This window comes from Salvelinus fontinalis, chromosome 5, assembly GCF_029448725.1.
Source record: "Salvelinus fontinalis isolate EN_2023a chromosome 5, ASM2944872v1, whole genome shotgun sequence".
Taxonomy (NCBI): Eukaryota; Metazoa; Chordata; class Actinopteri; order Salmoniformes; family Salmonidae; genus Salvelinus; species Salvelinus fontinalis.
This window is the reverse complement of record NC_074669.1, coordinates 49,301,528-49,322,858: the sequence shown is the minus strand read 5'-3', so window position 1 is coordinate 49,322,858 and position 21,331 is coordinate 49,301,528.

Sequence of the window (21,331 nt, the reverse complement as noted above, 5' to 3'; positions counted from 1 at the left end):
TGGAAAAAAGTCAAGGGACACTCCACTGTTGATATTGTTCTGCGCTGTGCTGTTAAAACTAGGAAAATCAGCTAAATTTGTTGTGTCAAAACATTTTGGTTTACAAAAGCATTGTATTTGGGCAAACACCATTTTTTCCAAAAGTTTGCTAAGAGCTGGCAGCAAGTGTCACGCCCTGACCTTAGAGAGCTTTTTATGTCTCTATTTTGGTTTGGTCAGGGTGTGATTTGGGTGAGCATTCTATGTTCCTTTTTCTATGATTTGTATTTCTGTGTGTTTGGCTGGGTGTGGTTCTCAATCAGAGGCAGTTGTCTATCGTAGTCTCTGATTGAGAACCATACTTAGGTAGCCTTTACCCACCTATATTTGTGGGTAGTTGTCCATGTATAGTTGCCTGTGAGCACTACGTTGGCTTCGTATTTTTTCGTTTTGATGTTTATTGTTTTGTTGGCGACATCTTAAAATAAAGAAGTATGTACGCTTACCACGCTGCACTTTGGTCCTTGTGTTTCCACCTTAGACGATCGTGACAGCAAGTTTATAGGTCTGCTGTTAGAACCAGTAAAGGCCGCTTTACCACTCTTGGGAAGCGTTATTACTTTGGCTTCCCTCCAGGCCTGAGGACAAATACTTTCCTCTAGACTCAGATAGAAAATATGACAGATGGGAATGGCTATGGAGTCAGCTACCATCCTCAGTACTGTAGCTTTCCATCTAAGTTGACAATGCTAGGAGATTTGTCATTATTGTCCGATAACAATAATTTTTCCACCTCTCCCACACTAACTTTACAAAATTCAAACTTGCAATGCTTTTCTTCCATTATTTGTTTTTTTGCATGAATACAATTGCTCACTGTTCGTTGTTGTCATTTCCTGCCTAAGTTTGCACACTTTGCCAGTGAAATAATCATTAAAATAATTGGCAACATCAAATGGTTTTGTGATGAATAAGCCATCTGATTCAATGAAAGATGGAGTTCAATTTGTCTTTCTGCCCATAATTACATTTAAAATACTCAAGTTTTTTTTCCATCATTCTTAATATCATTGATCTTGGCTTCATAATACAGCTTCTTCTTCTTTTTGAGTTCAGTCACATAATTTCTCAATTTGCAGTAAGTAAGCCAGTCAGATGTGCAGCCTGACTTATTAGCCATTCCTTTTGACCCATCTCTTTCAACCATACAGTATACCTTCTTAAGGATCCGCCCCTTTTTGTCAATTTTCGCAGAAAATGACATACCCAAATCTAACTGCCAGGAGCTCAGGCCATGAAGCAAGGAGACGCATATTCTTGGTACCATTTGAAAGGAAAGACTTTGAAGTTTGTGACACGAATGTATAAGAATATAACACAATAGATCTGGCAAAATATAATACAAAGAAAAACCAACCTTTCTTTCGTATCTTTTTGAACCATCTTTGAAATGCAAGAGAAAGGCCAAAATTTATTCTTCCAGCCCAGGTGCAATTTAGATGTTGGCCACTAGATGTGAAGAGTGAATAGGCAAAGTTTTAGACTGATGCAATGAACCATTGCATTTCTGCACAAAATGTTGTATGAAGACTGCCCAAATGTGACTAATTTGTTTATTAATAACTTTTCATGTTCAAAATTGTGCACGATCCTCAAACAATAGCATGGTATTCTAAGAGCTACTGTAAATTGGATTGTGCATTTAGATTAACAAGAATTTAACCTGTCTAGGACTGGGGTGCCGCTAGCGGCACACCCCCCCCACATTCCACTGAAAAGGCAGAGCGCGAAATTCAAAAAATATATATTTTTTAAATATTTAACTTTCACACATTAAAGTCCAATACAGCTAATGAAAGACACAGATCGTGTGAATCCAGCCAACATGTCCGATTTTTAAAATGTTTTACAGGGAAGACACAATATGTAAAGATATAAATCTATTAGCTAAACTCATTAGCATAAGACACCATCTTTTATTTGTCCACCAACACCAGTAGCTTTCACCAATTCGGCTAAACTAAGATATTGATAGCCACTAACCAAGAAAAAAACTCATCAGATGACAGTCTGATAACATATTTATGGTATAGGATAGGTTTTGTTAGAAAAATGTGCATATTTCAGGTAGATGTCATAGTTTACAATTGCACCCACCGTCACAAATGGACTAGAATAAATACATAGAGCAACGTGTTTACCTAATTACTAATCATCAAACATTTCGTAAAAATACACAGCATACACTAATCGAAAGACACAGATCCTGTGAATACAGACAATATTTCAGATTTTCTAAGTGTCTTACAGCGAAAACACAATAAATCGTTATATTAGCATACCACATATGCAAACGTTACCAGAGCATTGATTCTAGCCAAAGAGAGCGATAACCTAAACATCGCCAAAATATATTAATTTTTTCACTAACCTTCTCAGAATTCTTCCGATGACACTCCTGTAACATCATATTACACAATCCATATACAGTTTGTTCGAAAATGTGCATATTTAGCCACCAAAATCATGGTTAGACAATGACAAAAGTTGCCCAGCTGGTCAGACAATGTCGTGCGCCATATTAGACAGTGATCTAGCCGTATACATAAATACTCATAAACGTGACTAAAAAAATATAGGGTGGACAGCGATTGATAGACAATTTAATTCTTAATACAATCGCTGATTTACATTTTTTTAATTATCCTTACTTTTCAATACAGTTTGCGCCAAGCGAAGCTACGTCAAACAAGATGGCGTCCTAAGCGATTAACATTTCTCGACAGAAACACGATTTATCATAATAAATTGTTCCTACTTTGAGCTGTTCTTCTATCAGAATCTTGGGCAAAGAATCCTTTCTTGGGTCTAATCGTCTTTTGGTCGAAAGCTGTCCTCTTGCCATGTAGAAATCCCCATTGCGTTCGGCATGAACTGGAACCGTGCCCAGAGATTCACAGTGTCTCAGAAATAAATGTCCCAAAATCGCACTAAACGGAAATAAATTGCTATAAAACGGTTTAAATTAACTACCTTATGATGTTTTTAACTCCTATAACGAGTAGAAACATGACCGGAGAAATATAACTGGCTTCACTAGTGCTTGGAAAAAGTGCAGGTCGGTGTCCACCGCGCGCCTGACGCATCTGGAAAAGAGTTCCTACCTACACGTGTTTTTGTTTTATAGGGGCTGTGATTGCGCAATCGATACCATTCAAATCGTCATCACGTAAAGGCATCCAGGGGAAGACGTAAGCAGTGTCTGTATGCTCATAGCAATAACAGTGGCCTTTAAACTGACTCCAGATCAGGGGCCAAAATGTGTGAAATCTGACTCCATGTCAGGGAAATTGCTGTAGAATGAGTTCTGTTCCACTCAGAAACAAAATTTCAACGGCTATAGAAACTAGAGACTGTTTTCTATCCAATAATAATAATAATATGCATATTGTACGATCAAGAATTTAGTAGGAAGCCGTTTAAAAAATTACACGATTTACATAAATAGTGACAACAGCACCCCCTAGCCTCAACAGGTTTTAAGCTTTCTGCCAATATCAGATACAGTTGAAGTCGGAAGTTTACATACACTTAGGTTGGAGTCATTAAAACTTTGTTTTTCAACCACTCCACAAATGTCTTGATAACAAACTATAGATTTGGCAAGTCGGGTAGGACATCTACTTTGTGCATGGCACAAGTAATTTTTTCAAGGATTGTTTACAGACAGATTATTTCACTTATCAATCACTGTATCACAATTCCAGTGGTTCAGAAGTTTACATACACTAAGTTGACTGTGCCTTTAAACAGCTTGGAGAACACCAGAAAATGATGTCATGGCTTTAGAAGCTTCTGATAGGCTAATTGACATAATTTGAGTCAATTTGAGGTATACCTGTGTATGTATTTCAAGGCCTACCTTCAACCTCAGTGCCTCTTTGCTTAACATCATGGGAAAATCAAAAGAAATTAGCCAAGACCTCAGAAAAGTCTGGTTCATCCTTGGGAGTAATTTCCAAACGCCTGAAGGTACCACGTTAATTTGTACAAACAATAGTACACAAGTATACACACCATGGGACAATGCAGCCCTCATACCGCTCAGGAAGGAGATGGGTTTTGTCTCCTAGAGATGAACGTACATTGGTGTGAAAAGGGCAAATCAATCCCAGAACAACAGAAAAGGACCTTGTGAAGATGCTGGAGGAAGCAGGTACAAAGGTATCTATATCCACAGTAAAATTTGTCCTATATCGACATAACCTGAAAGGCTGCTCAGCAAGCAAGAAGCCACTGCTCCAAAACCACCATAAAAAAGCCAGACTACGGTTTGCAAATGCACATGGGGACAAAGAGCGTACTTTTTGGAGAAATGTCCTTTGGTCTGATGAAACAAAAATAGAACTGTTTGGCCATAATGACCATCGATATGTTTGGAGGAAAAAGGGGGAGGCTTGCAAGCCGAAGAACACCATCCCAACCGTGAAGCACTGGGGGGGCAGCATCCTGTTGTGGGGGTGCTTTGCTGCAGGAGGGACTGGTGGACAAGCATACTTCCAAAGTTGTGGCAAAATGGCTTAAGGACAACAAAGTCAAGGTATTGGAGTGGCCATGACAAATCCCTGACCTCAATCCCATAGAACATTTGTGGGCAGAACTGAAACAGCGTGTGCGAGCAAGGAGGCCTACAAACCTGAATCAGTTACACCAGCTCTCAGGAGAAATGGGCCAAAATTCACCCAATTTATTGTGGGAAGCTTGTGGAAGGCTACCCAAAACACTTGACCCAAGTTAAACAATTTAAAGGCAATGCTACCAAATACTAATTGAGTGTATGCAAACTTCTGACCCACTGGGAATGTGATGAAAGAATTAAAAGCTGAAATAAATCATTCTCTCTACTATTATTCTGACATTTCACATTCTTAAAATAAAGTGGTGATCCTAAATGACCTAAAACAGGGAATTTTTGACTAGGATTAAATTTCAGGAATTCTGAAAATCTGAGTTTAAATGTATTTGGCTCAGGTGTATGTTAACTTCTGATTTCAACTGTATGTCTATGTCCTGGGAAATGTTCTTGTTACTTAAAACCTCATGCTAATCGCATTAGCCTACATTAGCTCAACCGTTCCGTGGAAGGGACACCGATCCCGAAGAAGTTTTAACAGGTACATGTTTATCAATAATTGTAAGAAGCAATTTCATAAATTCATCAAGTGCAGCATCTGCATGCTCCTCATTAATCACATTAGACCAACACATATTTTTAACATCATCCACAAAAGAGTCACAGCAAAATCTTTCGTATGACCTCTTATACATTATTTTAGGCCCAGCTGTTGGATCTTTGGCTTTCCTGGATATAGCCACTATTGTGATCACTGAATCCAACAGGTACGGATACAGCTTTAGAACAAAGTACTACAGTATTAATAAAAATGTGATCGATAATCTTGTTCCTGTAGTGTTTGTAAACACCTTGGTGAATTGATTAATAACCTGAACCAGATTACAGGCATTGGTTACAGTAAGGAGCTTCCTCTTGAGCGGACAGCTTAATGAAAACCAGTCAATATCCAGGTCCCCAAGAAAGTAGACCTCTCTGTTTACATCACATACACTATCAAGCATTTCACACATATTATTTAGATACTTACTGTTAGCAGTTGGTGAACCCAAAAGAACACCCCAAAAGAAAAAGTGTTTGTTTAGATAACACTTGACATAAGATTTTCTCTAAGCATGACAGGGAAATGGCTCTGAATATATACAGCAACACCTCCTTCTTAAGCATTTATTTCTCTTCTATAGATGGTATATCCTTGAATTGCTACTGCTGTATCATCAAATGAATTATCTAAGTGAGTCTCAGAAATGGCTAATATATGAATGTTATCTGATGTTAGTATCAGGTATCAAGGTAAGACCCAGATGCAGACCGGGTCGAAGTAACAGTGTTTATTACAGCAACAGATGCAAATTTACAGGACGGCAGGCAGGCTCAGGGTCAGGTCAGGCAGAGGTTGGTAATGCAGAGGTGGGGCAAAGGTACAGGCTGGCAGGCTCAGGGTCAGCGGCAGTCAGAGTGGTCAGGCGGCGAGTATAGTGTCGGGACAGGCAAGGGTCAAAAACCAGGAGAACGAGAAAAGAGAGACTGGGGGAAAGCAGGAGATGACACAAAAACGCTGGTTGACTTGACAAACAAGACGACCTGGCAACAGACAAACAGAGAACACAGTTTAAATAAACAGGGGATAATGTGGAAGATGGGTGACACCTGGAGAGGGGTGGAGACAATCACAAAGACAGGTGAAAGAGATCAGGGTGTGACGGTTAATAAGTTATTGATTTCATTAACCTTTTTCTAAGGCTACATATATTAATATGGGCTATATTCAGCCCGTTCCTGGGTAGTTTAACAGAGATAGACATAATACTGAAAAGAGCAAACAAAGCAAGAGAAAAATATATACATTCAGCAGTCCATTAATCAATTGGTGTGTGTGTGTGTGTGTGTGTGTGTGTGTGTGTGTGTGTGTGTGTGTGTGTGTGTGTGTGTGTGTGTGTGTGTGTGTGTGTGTGTGTGTGTGTGTGTGTGTGTGTGTGTGTGTGTGTGTGTGTGTGTGTGTGTGTGTGCGTGCTTCGGAGTTGAAGCCTGCCATAGTGGATGTAAGCAATGACCCCATACGCTCTGGCAGCTTTCATGGCTGGGATCAGTTCCTTCCTCTTCTGGCGCACAGTTTCAGGATAGTCGTCGTTGAGGAAGATATACGTTTCTCTCAATTTCTTGGCTCTTTCCAAAACAGCTACCTTGTCCTTGAACCTCAGGAACTTGACCACTATCGGCCTAGGCCTATCACCGGGGATGATGGTAGGTTTTCCAGTCCTGTGGGTGCACTCCACCTCAATCTTCCTGTGGTCCATCTTTTACTCAGAGATCATTTCCCTCACTTTGTCTTCAGACTCCATCCAGGTCTCATGTGCAGATTCTGCAATTCCATCCACAACCATGTTGTTCCGCCTTGATTGTCCCTCGAGATTTATCTATCGTTGTTATCATGGATTCACACACAGAACTGATGTCTGATGATTACTGTCATCTTGCCGTTCTCCTGTTTCATCGAGCTGACCCTGGGAGAACTGCAAACTGTTCTTCAGGTCCTGGACCTCTCTGGTCAGGCCGTCCATTATTTTATTAGTAGAATACATGAGTATTTGAACAAAACACTTGAAGCTATTTTCTTGTTGTAACAACTGCTTGTAGGTATCTTTTTGTACGTTTAAACGATCCTTCACTTGTGATAGAGAGACACCACTGTCCTCAACAGTACTTTGTCATGGTAGCTAGCAACGTAGGTTACGCTGTTACTCCTCGCAGTTCCAGCCAGGGCAGGTCACAGGGAAGAATGAAAACAACAAACAGCAGGCATCTAGACAGCAACAAAACCGGGACAATCCGCGGTCCCAGCTACAATGGCTATCCGCATCACGGGCTGCATTCAAGAAAACTCCGCTAGCTTGATATGCAGCTAGCTAGCAGATAGCTCCTCAGACCCGTCCTTAGTCAGCAAGATCACTGGAAAGAGATAAGCAGTCCCAGAAACTGATGCCAACTGCGTCGCGGGATCCAAACTAAGAAGCTAGCTAGCTACCAAGGACTTTCCAATACACTTTCAAACTTTACAAAAACAAGCTCTTCCTCGTTCTGCGTTCAACAGGAAGTGAATGACTGAGCCAAAAGTTGAAAATCAATGAAATCAGATTCTCTCCCTCTTGCAGAGGCAAACTACTGGTTAGTCTAAATTACAATAAGGTGTATGGAAATATAATGACATTGCTAAAGTAGTCGAATATTTCTTAGGAAACAACTTTGCCAGCATTATCATGTAGTCACATTTACTTTAGACAGATGGCAAAGTTATCATTAGCTAGTAAAGTTCAACAAAAGTAACTGACAATGCTAACATTAGCTAGCTAAAATCCCTTGGCTTCCCCTCAATCTTAGCTAGCTAGTTTACATTATACTGCATCTAAAGTCAAAATGATGACGTCAAAATAATGAAGAAAAAAAAGTTTCCTACTAAATATTTGCCTCCTGAATGTCATTGTATTTCGAAGCCACTGTAATGCACTTTTGATGAAGTCTTCATCAGCTCTCTTTGACGATACATTGAGTAGAGTTGAGTAATGAGTAATGCTCAGTCGGGCATCAGTCCAAAACAATATTGTGACGAAACATGCCACCCATGAATAGCTTAGAAGAGCCCTCCCGCCTCACACCCCTCTCCCAGCTTAGACAGGGCTTAGACTGTAATGGGTAAATTGACCTTGAGTTCCGCAATGACAGTTTGTCAACAGAAAGAGCCCTGTGATTGCAATGGCAGTCTGTGTAAGTTTGACAGCAGCTTGGATGAGTGAGGAAATTAGATTTTATGTATATTAGTTTTCTTCTCTACAAAAACAGATACCTTTAAAATGTGTGAACTTTGTGTGAAAAATTATCTGAAATAAACATTTTTGCTTGGGGCAAAGTATTCATTAAAGAAATTAAAAAAGTTGGACATTTGTCATGGCAAGGTGGGGATTGTGTTGCATATTGTACTTTTTATTTTTTATTTTATTTTACCGTTATTTTACCAGGTAAGTTGACTGAGAACACGTTCTCATTTGCAGCAACGACCTGGGGAATAGTTACAGGGGAGAGGAGGGGGATTAATGAGCCAATTGTAAACTTTTGTACTTTTTAAGCTGTATTCATAAGCCTACTAATTCTATAATCAAGTACTCCCATGACGATTTGGCAACGTTCAAAGGTGGGGAGCGAAGTGGGTGTTTGTTTGCAAACATTGGTAGTGCATTTCTATCACACATTAAAAATAATATTTCAGCGATTAGCTGGATGCAGTTGATATTTCGTCTTTATTGTAACATTTATGATTAAGCTGTTACAAATTCTTATAAATGTTCAGAAATGCATAAAAATATTTTTTATATTGTAATATATATTTTAATGACTTATGTATGTTAATAATACTGACAAAGGTTAATAAATGTTTTAAAATACTAATAATTAACAATATTTATAAAAGTTTTATTCAGGAAAATTAGAACTGACCCCCAAGATGATGATCAAGACTGCTGTCACGACCGTCATATAAATAATTAGACCAAGGCGCAGCGTGAGTAGAGTTCCACATTTTATTGATAGTGAAACTTCGAAAAACCAACAAAGATATAACGATCGTGACAATACATAGCGCACATAGGCACTCCAACCAAACAATATCCCACATCGCAGATGGGAAAAAGGACACGTGAAGTATGATCCCCAATTAGAGGTAACGATATTCAGCTGCCTCCAATTGGGAACAATACACACACACACCAACATAGAAATACAATACTTAGAAACCCCCCTAGTCACGCCCTGACCTAAAACACCATAAAGAACCCAGAGGGCTCTATTATTCTCTCTAAACATTCTGGGGTGCCTCCTAGGCCTGTTGTAGGCTCTTCCTGTGAGTTTAACGAAAATAAGCATACAATAGATATGCCACAAATTATAGAGTATTGTACTTTATATCACATTTTATATACATATATGTGCAAAATTATTGTTTTTCAGGCTGATGTGGATCACTTGAGATTTGCACGTTCTAGCTCTGACCCGAACTCTATCTCAAACTCCAACGACGTACGCTCCATAGCTCCACAGATTATGAGCAGAAATGATTCAACATACTGTAGTGAACACAGATACATGTTTACGAAACATATGTTGATTTTCTGGGATATGACTCCATGGGTGGTGTGAAAATCAAAATGACATTGAATGAGAAAAAAAAGTATGTTTTCTTTCCTATTTAGGTTGGTTCCGTTCTGCCCTCCCTGCCACAGTTGAATTCAAAACAGCTCTGTCAAGTGCTACTTACCCTGTTTGCTACCTCTGCCCCATCCCCTGCCCCAGCCCCTGCTCTTGCCCCAGCACATGCCCCAGCCCCTGCCCCAGCTGGACGTTAACCAGGTGAAATGATGTTATAGTAATCCAGACATTATTAATTTCATACATCAACATGAATATTAGATTCCGACAACATCATAAATACAATGTATATCCTTTCAATTCATGAATTCACTTTTCTGTCTATTGGGTATTTAATGGAACTCCCAGACAGTGACTGCTGTCCATGGATGTCCTGCATCACGCAGCATGTTCAAGACAATATTTAGCACTCTGTGGAACCCCACACGTTACACTATGAAGTGTGATTCCTTTATGCATTTCTGTTCAATAAACACATTTATATCTCAACCTACATTGTATGTCTCACCAGAATGCTCATAATGTTTTTAGAAATTGTGAGAAGTTCATATAAAGTGTGGTACATTGCAGTGCATGATTTGAGAAATAACAAAAAAGTATGGTACTTGAGCTTACTTGTATTAGTTGAGAAATGTATGTAGTACACTACAATTTGAAACAATACGTTATGAATGTATTTAACATTAGCTAAATCTGTTAATAGAGCCTCTGCAATCCCCCAAAACCAGGTGAATGAATAATAAACAGCTTCAAAACCTCCCAACTTAGCTAAAGTTTCCTAATACTGACAAGACAGTGTTCTTTGTACATCTTTGATATATAGATTTTTAGGATTACCCACCAAATGCCTAATTTCATCACATTTTACATCTCCAGGACACACCTTTGATCATGGGACTGAAACCTCATCGGTGCACTGAAATCTCATTGGTTAACTGTGGAATGAAATGATCTATGAAAAGCATATTTTTGCTGTTATTGCCAATATTTCCAATTTTTTAAACAAAAGCTTTTCAGAAGCCGATGTGGAAGTCCTTTCCGCGTCTTCCTGAACAATGGAAATTGGGATCCTGTCATTCCAAGCTCTCTCTTTTGACCATAGAAAGAGCTAGAGACCCCATTTCACCTCTCACAGCCTATTGACATCTAGTGGAAGGTGTATGAAGTGCATGTATACTAATAGATTTCAATCAAACTGTTACAGCTGTCGTCTTCCTCTTCCTCGGACGAGGAGAGGAGAGAAGGATCGGTGGACCAATACGCAGCGAGGTAAGTAGACATAAATGAATTTATTTGAAATACAAAGACGAATACGAAAACACTTGGAAAATTACAAAATAGGAAAACGACGTAGACGAAACCTGAACATGAACTTACATAACTATACGTAGAACTCACGGACAGGAACAGACTACATCAAACGAATGAACAGCCAAAACAGTCCCGTGTGGTGCACATACACAGACACGAAAAAACACAGGAGACAATCACCCACAAACAAACAGTGAGAACAACCTACCTTAATATGACTCTCAATCAGAGGAAATGCCAAACACCTGCCTCTAATTGAGAGCCATACCAGGCAACCCTTTAACCCAACATAGAAACACAACACATAGAAATGCCCACCCAGCTCACGTCCTGACCAACAAAACAAAGGATTAACACAATAACTAGGGTCAGAACGTGACACAAACGATTAGGGAGGCCCTGGAACAGAGCCTCGATTTCAGATTTTTCACTTTCTGACAGGAAGTTTGCCGCAAAATGAGTTCTGTTTTAATTCAAACGGTTTTAGAAAATTGAGAGTGTTTTCTATCCAATAGTAATAATAATATGCATATTGTACGAGCAAGAATTGAGTACGAGGCCGTTTGAAATGGGCACCTTTTATCCAAGCTACTCAATACTGCCCCTGCAGCCATAAGAAGTTAAATTGTATTCACATTATGATGAGTAAAGCAGGTTAAATGAAGTCAATAAGACAAATTCAATGGTCAAACATTTATATCATTCGATGGTTGAAATCAATGAAAACCTTGACATACTATAGTATAATGTCACATACATTTAATCCTTCAACCTATCCTCTCTCCTCTGCTTATATCACTTGGTTGCTTATGATGAGCAACCGGGTTACAGTTACTGTACCTAGACACAGTACAGTACATATTCATAAAAGGACAAGGCAAGTGCAGAATGAGTGGCAATGCTAGGTATGGACTTATTCTCTCAGGAGGTGCTTGGCTATTCTGAGAGTAAGATTGTTGTACTTTCGGGAGACTTACTCTGAACGTTACCATCACATCGACAAATAAAACATAGGGGAGGGGGGGGGGGGGGGGTGGACGGATTTAAAGATAAAGAAAATAATCAAGACACTGCTGTAGTGATGAATCATTATGGAAGCAACTTCAATTTCATGCCATGAGTGACACCATGTGTTTAAAGGTAATACCTCACCTGATGTGTGTGTGTGTGTGAAGACTTTTTGACAGAGAATGACTCTGTTTCATAGACTCACTAATTATTAATTCAGAGCCCATTATGGAATGAGCATAGCATGCCGGAATAATAATATTCAGTGATATTGGGGAACAATTTGTATGACAATCGAGACATAGTATTATTCCTCTCAGTATCTGCAAGATCAACAAAGAGCTAATATTGATAAATGAGTCTGATAAGTAGATAATAATTGTTTTCATTGCTAATCTACATATTTATTTAGAGGTTGCTAAGAGGCAAAACACAAACAAAATGTATCTCGCTAGTCTCTTCACCTGGCCAGAATCTTTGTGCGCTAAGCCTCTAACTATGTACACTTGTATTAGATTAAGTACTGTAATAGCTGTTTTCCATATTTTGTTAAAGTTTCCCTTTAATGTACCTGCTGTAATATGTCTATCTGCAATGCAATAAAGAGGTTTTGAAATGGCATATGTCCCCTCCTGCACGTTTTCTTTTGCCTGAGAAATGTGATTTTGAATTCAAACATGTCAAACTGTTTGTGCATTTGTTTGTCAGAGTTGGATGTATGAAACAATGTTGTAACCTTTTGCAAATAAGATTGGTCTAAATTGACTTACCTTTCTAAATTAAGCTCACATTAATAAAATGACATATTCATACAAATATATGCATCACTGGACATCTAGCTAAAGAGAGGAGAAAAAAGAGAGGGGTAGTGTGCATGAGAGAGAAAGGGGTGGGGCTTGAGAGAAAATGATTAACACATTACTTAAACTGTTGATTAGCATCTTGTTTTGCCCGTTGAGATTTCTTAATATATTTAGTGAGGCTATATTGGTTTTGTGAATAATATTTGAGTTATGTTTTGAACATGTTTTAAATCGTATTCACATTATGTAAAGTATGATAAAGGAAGTCAAGAAGCAAAATTAAATGGTCAAACATTTAAATAATTCGATGGTTGAAATCAATAAAAGCCTTGACTAACTATACACTGTAACGTTACTGCATGATTGTAGCAGGTTTACTAACACATTAGTTATATTAGCTATGTTGACTAGGATGTTACGTTAGTTAATATGGGGACAATGATGTAGAATGTGTGTAGCGCTTATGACATGGTTTGGCTTGGAAAGTTTTTCGCCTGGTCACATACAGCTGATGTGTTGTTCATTGAAGTCCATAAACGAAGGAAAAATGTGAGAGGAGGAGAGGGCATAAAGGCGAGAAGGAATACAACGTGGCTGCTATGAAAGTGAACTGTGTTTATGCGTGATCAGGAGTGTATTCATTCCGCCGATTCTGTTGAAAAGCATTTCTTAAACGGTAGCAAACGAAACAGGGATAAAAAAAACTGAATTTGTCCATTAGAAACTCTTGTTTGCAACTGTTGGACTAATGATTACACCCTAGATAAGCTAGATGCAGGCAAGAGTGTGCAAGGCGGTATTGAATGTGTCGCTGTCTGTCCATGTGTCACTGTCTGTCATCTAGAATTTTTCTCTCGACCTGTGTGTGCCTACGGTGTAAACTTCCACTCATAGGTTGCTACAACCTAGCCTATTGATGGGTAGAGTGAACATTTTAGTATCATGTAGTGGCCTAAACCTATCGATGTTACATTGAACTGGGTGAATGGAATATGAATGACAGCCATCCAACACGCTGTAATAGAAATAAGGCCATGCTATTGAAAAAAAATTATCCTCCATCATAAACGGCACTGACCGCCACTGTGGCGGTCAGTGCCGTTTAATCATTCAACCTATTCCCACTCCACTGCTTATTTCACCAGGCTGCTTATTATGAGCAAGTAAATAAGTCACTGGGTTACAGTTGAGTGCAGAATGAGTGGCAATGCTAGGTATGGACTTATTCTCGCAGGAGGTGCTTGGCTATACTGAGAGTAAGATTGTTGTACTTTCGGGAGACTTACTCTGAAAGTTACCATCACATTGACAAAGAAAACATGGAGAAAAATAAAAAAACGGATTTAAAGATAAAGAAAATAATCAAGACACTACTGTAGTGATGAATCGTTATGGAAGCTATTTCAATTTCATGCCATGAGTGACACCATGTGGTTAAAGATGATACCTCACCTGATGTGCATGTGTGTGTGTGTGTGTGTGTGTGTGTGTGTGTGTGTGTGTGTGTGTGTGTGTGTGTGTGTGTGTGTGTGTGTGTGTGTGTGTGTGTGTGTGTGTGTGTGTGTGTGTGTGTGTGTGTGTGTGTGAGTGCGAAGACTTTTTGACAAAGAATTGTCTCATCGATTCATTATTTACTCATTCAGAGCCCATTATAATGGAATGAGCACATCATGCCAGAATAATAATATTCAGTGATATTGGGGAACAATTTGTATGACAATCTAGACACAGTATTAACCCTCTCAGTCTCTGCTAGATTAACAAAAAGCTAATATTGACAAATGAGTCTAACATGTAGATAATAAATGTGTTCAATGCTAATCAATGTATTTATTTAGAGGTTGCTTTGAGACAAATCACATTCGAAATTAGTCTCGCCAGTCTCTTACCTGGCCAGAATCTTTGGGCACTAAGCCTCTTCCTAAAGACACTTATATTAGACATTAAGTGTTGTACAATCTCTATACAGTTTGAGAAAACACAGCCTCTGTGTGCAAGAGTGCAATTATCCCTCAGGCTTTGCTAATGGGTGTAACCCCTAGAGTCGAAGTCCGAGACCCCGAGGAAATCTAATTAGCATAATACACAATTCCCTGTCAAATATGTCAGTTTAAGCTACAGACATCTGTTTTTTTTGCATTGGAAGCGTCTCAATCCACCGCTTCCTCCGAGGTTCCACTTCCACATCTTCGGTAAAAAGTGACAGACCTAGAGCGATGTTTGTCCGACCATAAGACATCCCCAAAAAACTGTATTTTCACAAAATCATATGTAGCGTTCGAACGGGTTGGCCTGCATGACCCCGCTATGGAAAGAATCCAATGAACATGACGGTGTTCTCCGTTTTGCTCTAGGACCTCCACAAGCGTCTTGGGACTTGTCTGAAGTCGGTACTGACGACTTATAAATTGTAGCATCCAAACAGTTTAGGCTACACGCTAATATGGCACCTCTGTGGAAAGTTGAGACGCTCACGAACACGTACATGTTGGTTTGCTCTAGGACGCCCACAGGCCTCACAAGACTTGTATGAATGTCACCCGGTACCAGTTGCAAAAATATATGGAAGTACTAAATGTACTACATGGGGACTGTTTATTGCCAACAAATGTTTCCTGATCTTTCTTATATCACTCAGATATAAGACAGACACTTTAGAACATTTTTGTCGGGACTATCTCTTTTTTCATGTAGGGAATCTGTTATTCAATGCGTTTGTATGGGCTAATAGCAGTGAGGCCAATTACATTTTTTGATCAAACATTGTTAATTATTTTTAAAATTATCCATATTCATAGATTGCACCATCACTCCGTCACGTCATGATATTGTTACACAAGTTCTCAAGCTGCCCTCTATCGGCATGGCCACAATAGTGCCCTAAAGTGGTGATAAGCCCAGTCATTCTGGATGGAGGCTAAATACTGTTCAGTCTAAATGACACTATAGTGCCTGGAAATATGATGACAACTTTGCCAGCATTATCATCTCGTCATATTTACTTTAGACAGATGGCAATGTTGTCATTAGCTCTCAAAGTTCAACAAAAGTAGCTTGCAATACACTATACGTACACATGGATTTAGTACTGTAGATATGTGGTAGAGGTGGAGTAGGGGCCTGAGGGCACACAGTGTGTTGTGAAATCTGTGAATGTATTGTAATGTTTTTAAGATTGTATAAACTGTCTTAATTTTGCTGGACCCCAGGAACATGGGGATCCATAATAAATACAAACATTAGCTAGCTAAAATCCGGTGGCCCCCCATCAATCGTAGCTAGCTTGCTAACATTATACTACATCTAAAGTCAAGCTGGTGACATAAAAATGAAGAGAAAAGGATTCCCTACTAATTATTCGCCTACTGTTGAAAGTCATTGTATTTCCAAGCCACTGTAATGCGTTTTTGTTGAAATCTTCATCAATGCTGTGGTAGCAGGATTACAAGATTGTAATATTTATTCACCGAATGGTTGTTTTATTTAATAGAGTATGGTTCTTAGGACTCTCTCTCTTCTGAGCTAACTGAGAGCAGTCTTTATGGAGCTTGGGCTGGCAACTGATTAAGTGATGGCTTGGTGATAAAAAACCTACAGCTGGCATTCCATAGTTCAGATGTGGTGGGTCACACACACACACATACACAGAGAGACAGAGAGAGACAGAGAGAGACAGAGAGAGAGAGAGAGAGAGAGAGAGAGAGAGAGAGAGAGAGAGAGAGAGAGAGAGAGAGAGAGAGAGAGAGAGATGGAACAGAACAAATGCCTGGAGGAACAGAACAAATGCCTGGAGGAACAGAACAAATGCCTCAGTTCTCCTAATTATCCTGGCATCTGGGAGACAACACCAGAGGCAGATGACCAGAGGATGAACCCAAAGTTGCTTATGGTGCCCCCAATCTATATGAAGGGGGGGGGGGGGGGGGGGGGGGGGTTGAATTGAACCAGTTACTTTATGACTGAGCAATCTTGGTATCAGGTATATAAGGAACAGCATGGTTTGTAAAGGGTAGACACTCGGCTCAACAGTCAAGACTGTTGAGTCGACGGTTTCATTATTGCAATAATTAATCGATATTGAATAAAGATGATTGTTTGAAGAAATGACTGTCTCTCTCACTTGAGTAGAATATTCCACCACAGCACTCATTTTTGATGCATTGACTAGAATGCTCAGTCGGGCATCAGTCCAAAATGAATTTTAAAAACAATATTGTGACGAAATGTGCAACACATGAATATCTTAGTAGAACTCCCCTGGCTTCAGCAGGGCTTTGACTGTAATGCATTAATTGACCTTGAATCCCACAATGCCAGTTTGCCAAAAGAAAGAGCACTGTGATTGCAATGCTATTCTGTGGCAGTTTGACAGTAGCTTGGATGAGTGTACTAAAGATGAGGAATTTTTTATTTTATCATGTATATTAATTCTCTACTAAAAAGGATACCTTTAAAATGTGTGAACTTCTAAAATTGATCAGTAATGAAACGTTTTGCTTGGGGCAAAACATACATTTAAGAAAGAAAAAAATACATTTGTTGTGGCAAGGTGGGGATTATGTTGCATATTACACTTTTTAAGCTGGTGACTCAGTTTAACTTGTAATCATAAGCCTACTTAATTCTATAATCACTTACTTCCCATGATGATTTGGCAACATTCGAAGGTGGGGAGCGAAGTGGGTGTTTGTTCAAAACTACCATTTCACAACACAACGGATTGGCTCTATTGCATTAAGAAGGAAATAAATTCCACAAATACATTTTTAGCAAGGCACACCTGTTAATTGAAATGCATTCCAGGTGACTACCTCATGAAGCTGGTTGAGGGAATGCCAAGATTATGCAAAGCTGTCATCAAGGCAAAGGTTGGCTACTTTGAAGAATCTCAAATATAAAAAGTATTTTGATTTGTTTAACACTTTTTTTGGTTACTACATGATTCCATATGTGTTATTTCATAGTTTTGATGTCTTCCCTATTATTCTACAATGTAGATAACAGTAAAAAATAAAGAAAAACCCTTGAATAGGTGTGTCCAAACTTTTGACTTGTACTGTACATGTTGAACTTCTATCCTCTTAGGCCAGTGGCACAATGTATGAATTTATGGTTGGATCAGAATCTTCATTATAATCATTGGAGAATTAAGTAAAAACACAAGTCCAAATCCTTATCACCAACGATGGCTTTTAGGAAAACGACAACTTTAGCTAACTAGCCACTAGCCACAGGAAGACAACAAAAAAAATAATCTGAAGCCAAATCCCTTGACTTTTTTTTTTTTGGTGCGCCACAGGACTATTCACAGCTAAACTCACTCAGTTTATGTCAATACTGATTGGAAATTATTTTTTGAAATTTTTATCAAGGGAGGCCAAATGCTCACTGGCTTCCCTTGCATTCAACGCTACGGGCAGCAACAATATCATACCCTTTCTGACCAGACAGCATCAGATAGACAGAGGGATGCTGTTGCGTTCACTCAGATGCTTTGTTCCGGTAAGATACATTCCGCCTCCTGTGAATTGACGGAAATGTATGATCAGTTATGTAGTGTTTTTTTACTTCATTTCTTGGTAATATTTTGGGGACGCCTGGCATTCCTTGGCGTTCATGAATACACTGATGGGTATGCTTGTAATCTTTAAGGACTTGGGAGTTTTTCAGGATAAAAAAGAAACAGAATGTAGCTAAGCACAGGCAAAATCCTTGCGAAAAACCTGCTTTGCACCAGCTTTGCACCAGAAACTGGGAGATGAATTCAACTTTCAGCAGGACAATAACCTAAAACGCAAGGCCAAATCTACACTGGAGTTGCTTACCAAGATGAGATTGAATGTTGTTGAGTTAATGTTTTGACCTAATCTACTTGAAAGACCATGGCAAGAGCTGAAAATGGTTGTTTAGCAATGATCAACAACCAATTTTACAGAGCTTGAAGAAGTTGAAAAGAATAATGGGCAAATTGTCACGATCGTGTGGCGGATTGATGGACCAAAACGCAGCATTTGGAAAATAAGCCATCTTCTTTTATTTTAAAGATGACGAAAAATAAACACGAAACACTTAATACAAACTAACAAAACAACAAACGATCGTGAAGCTAATAAACGTCGTGCACATACAACAGGCTACAAACGTTCTGACATAGACAACTACTCACAACCAATGAAAGCCTATGGCTACCCTAAATAAGGCTCCCAATCAGAGACAACCGAAATCAGCTGTCTCTAATTGGGAACTCATTCAGGTAACCATAGACTCTCCTAGACAACTAAACATACATAGACAACGCTAGACACATGTACTCAACACAAACCCATATACTATACCCAACCCCTTTACCATAAAAACACCCAAAACCAACAAAACACAAACATTCCCCATGTCACACCCTGACCTAACTAAAATAATAAAGAAAACAAAGAATACTAAGGCCAGGGCGTGACATAACCCCCCCCTTAAGGTGCGAACTCCGGGCGCACCATTACACAGTCTAGGGGAGGGTCTGGGTGGGCTTCCATCCACGGTGGCGGCTCCGGCTCTGGTTGTGGTCCCCACGTCACCACAGTCCCTAACCACCTCCTAGGCTTCCTCCAAATGACCCCCCTCCACATTAACCCCATTGCATTAAGGGGCAGTTCCGGACTAAGGGGCAGCTCCGGACTAAGGGGCAGTACCAGGGTAAGGGGCAGTACCAGGGTCAGGGGCAGTACCAGGGTCAGGGGCAGTACCAGGGTCAGGGGCAGCACCAGGGTCAGGGGCAGCACCAGGGTCAGGGGCAGCTCCGGACTGAGGAATGGCAGCTCCGGACTGAGGAATGGCAGCTCCGGACTGAGGAATGGCAGCTCCGGACTGAGGGACTGCAGCTCCGGACTGAGGGACGGCCCATGGCTGGCTGACAGATCTGGCTGCTCATGGCTGGCTGACGGATCTGGCTGCTCATGGCTGGCTGACGGATCTGGCTGCTCATGGCTGGCTGACGGATCTGGCTGCTCATGGCTGGCTGACGGATCTGGCTGCTCATGGCTGGCTGACGGATCTGGCTGCTCATGGCTGGCTGACGGATCTGGCTGCTCATGGCTGGCTGACGGATCTGGCTGCTCATGGCTAGCTGACGGATCTGGCTGCTCATGGCTAGCTGACGGATCTGGCTGCTCAAGGCTAGCTGACGGATCTGGCTGCTCATGGCTAGCTGACGGATCTGGCTGCTCATGGCTGGCTGACGGATCTGGCTGCTCATGGCTGGCTGACGGATCTGGCTGCTCATGGCTTGCTGACGGCTCTGGCAGATCCTGGCTGGCTGACGGCTCTGGCAGATCCTGTCTGGTTGGCGGCTCTGGCAGATCCTGTCTGGTTGGCGGCTCTGGCAGATCCTGTCTGGTTGGCGGCTCTGGCAGATCCTGTCTGGTTGGCGGCTCTGGCAGATCCTGTCTGGTTGGCGGCTCTGGCAGATCCTGTCTGGTTGGCGGCTCTGGCAGATCCTGTCTGGTTGGCGGCTCTGGCAGATCCTGTCTGGTTGGCGGCTCTGGCAGATCCTGTCTGGTTGGCGGCTCTGGCAGATCCTGTCTGGTTGGCGGCTCTGGCAGATCCTGTCTGGTTGGCGGCTCTAGCGGCTCCTGTCTGGCTGGCGGCTCTAGCGGCTCCTGTCTGGCTGGCGGCTCAGTAGGCTCATGGCAGACGGGCGGCTCAGTAGGCTCATGGCAGACGGGCGGCTTTGCAGGCTCATGGCAGACGGGCGGCTTTGCAGGCTCATTGCAGACGGATGGCTCAGATGGCGCTGGGGAGACGGATGGCTCAGATGGCGCTGGGGAGACGGATGGCTCAGATGGCGCTTGGCAGACGGGCAGTTCAGTCATCGCTGTGCAGACGGCAGACTCCTGCCTGCTGAGGCGCACTGTAGGCCTGGTGCGTGGTGCCGGGACTGGTGGCACCGGGCTGGGGACACGCATCTCAGGGCTAGTGCGGGGAGCAGCAACAGGACGCACAGGACTCTGGGGACACACAGGAGGCTTGGTGCGTGGTTTAGACACTGGTGGTAAAGGGCTGGAGACACGCACCATATAGCTAGTGCGTGGAGGAGGCACTGGTGGTACTGGGTTGGGGCGGGGAGGTGGCGCCGGAAATACCGGACCGTGCAGGCGTACTGGCTCCCTTGAGCGCCGAGCCTGCCCAACCTTACCTGGTTGTATGCTCCCCGTCGCCTGACCAGTGCGGGGAGGTGGAATAACCCGCACCGGCCTATGTAGGCGAACCGGGGACACCATGCGTAAGGCTGGTGCCATGTACGCCGGCCCGAGGAGACGCACTGGTGACCAGATGCGTTGGGCCGGCTTCATGACATACGGCTCAACGCTCAGTCTAGCCCGGCCGATACGTGGAGCTGAAATGTACCGAA